Genomic DNA, 2,228 nt, shown 5'->3' with positions numbered 1-2,228 from the left:
TAATGAAATTGAGGTATGTACTCTCTATCCCTACACTCTGAAGGGTTTTAATCAGTAAAGGATGCTGTATTTTGTCAAATGCTTTTTCTGCATCTGTTGAAAGGATCATATGGTTCTTGACTCTTTTCTTCTTGATATGATCAACGTATTGATTTGCGAATGCTGAACCACCCTTGCATCCCAGGGATGAATCCCACTAGGTCATAATGGATAATCCTTTTAATGTCCTGTTGGATCCTATTAGCTAAGATCTTGTTGAGCATTTTGGCATCCATATTCATCAGGGAAATTGGTCTGTAATTCTCCTTTTTGATGGGGACTTTTCCTGGTTTGGGGCTCAAAGTAATACTGACCTCATAGAATGAGTTTGGTAGTTTTCCTTCTGTTCCTATTTTTTGAAACAGCTTCAGGAGACTAGGTATTATTTCTTCTTTGAATGTTTCGTAGATTTCCCTGGGGAATCCGTCAGGCCCTGGGCTCTTGTTTTCGGGAGGTTTTTAATCACTGCTTCAATTTCTTCATAATTAATTGGTTTGTTTAATTAATGAATTTCTTCCTTTCTACCTTAGTCTTGGTAGTTTATAGGTTTCTAGGAAGGCATCCATTTCTTCCAGATTGTTTAATTTATTGGCATAAAGCTGTTGATAAAAGTTTCTAATGATCCTTCCTATTTCATTGGTGAGGGTTTTGACCTTTCCCCTTTCATTCCTAATTTTATTAATTTGGGTCCTTTCTCTGTTCTTTTGAATAAGTCTTGCCAGTGGCTTATCGATCTTATTAATTCTTTCAAAGAACCGGCCTCTAGTTCTGTTGATCTGCTCTACTGTGTTTCTGGTTTCTAATTCATTGATCTCTGCTCTAATCTTGATCAACTGGGTTCTTGTGCGTGGGTTAGGCCTGTTCTTCTCTTCCAGCTCCAGCTTCTTGAGGTGAGAATATAAAAACTGAATTTTAGATTTTTCTATTCTTTTGAGTGAAGCTTGGATGGCTATGTATTTTCCTCTTAAGACCACCTTTGCAGTGTCCCATAGGTTTTGGACTGATGTGTTTTCATTCTCATTGGTCTCTAAAAATTGTTTAAACTGATTTTTAATTTCCTGGTTTCCCAGTCATTCTTGAGCAGGATGGTTCTTAGTTTCCAAGTGTTTCAGTTTCTTCCAAATTTTTCCTTGTGATTGAATTCCAATTTCAAAGCATTGTGGTCCAAGAATATGCAGGGAATAATCTCAGTCTTTTGGGGCCTATTTTGTGACCCACTGTATGGGCTATTCTGGAGAACGTTCCATGTGCATTTGAAAAGAATGAGTATTCTGTTGCTCTGGGGTTTAGTGTTCTGTATATATCTATGAGGTCCCTCTGGTCCAGAATGTCATTCAAAGCTCTTGTTTCTTTGTTGATTTTCTGCTTAGGGCATCTGTCTATTGCGGATAGTGGAGTGTTGAGGTCCCCTACTATTAATGTATTTTTATGTATATGTCTCTTTATTCTGGTTAAGTGTTGGCTTGTGTATCTAGGTGCTCCCCTGTTGGGGCCATAATTTTAATTGTCATATCCACTTGTTGGATACATCCTTTAAGAATAATATAGTGCCGTTTTGTATCTCTAACTACAGTCTTTAGTTTAAAATCTAATCTGTCTGATATGAGAATTGCTACCCCAGCTTTCTTTTGAGGTCCTTTGGCATGAAAATTGTTTTCCATCCCTTCACTTTCAGTCTGGATGTATCTTTAGGTTCAAAATGAGTCTCTTGTAGTCAGAAAATGGATGGGTTATGTCTTATTATGCAATCTGCAACCCTGTGGCATTTATGGGAGCATTTAGACCATTCATATTGAGAGTGATTATTGAGAGATATGATTTTAATTATGTAATGTTGCCTGTGACGTCTTTTTCTCTATAGATTGTAAATTTCTGTTCTGTATCACTCTTGGGGCCTTTTTACTTTGATAGAACCCCCCCTTAACATCTCTTGTAGGGCTGGTTTGGTTGTTACGAATTCCTTCAGTGTCTGCCGATCCTGGAAGGCACTTATATCTTCATCAACTCTGAATGACAGCCTTGCTGGACAAAGGATCCTTGGCTGCATGTTCTTCTCGGATAAAGCTTTGAAAATACCCTGCCAACCCTTCCTATCTTGCCAGGTCTGTGTAGACAGCTCTGACGTTATTCTGATATTTTCACCTCTGTATGGGAGAAATCTTTTTGCCCTGGCCGCTTTCAATACTGTA

Source organism: Ursus maritimus, assembly GCF_017311325.1.
Source record: "Ursus maritimus isolate PB19 chromosome X unlocalized genomic scaffold, ASM1731132v1 scaffold_X1, whole genome shotgun sequence".
In the NCBI taxonomy this organism is placed as follows: domain Eukaryota; kingdom Metazoa; phylum Chordata; class Mammalia; order Carnivora; family Ursidae; genus Ursus; species Ursus maritimus.
The sequence above is the reverse complement of the archived record's forward strand: the minus strand, read 5'-3'. Positions refer to the sequence as shown.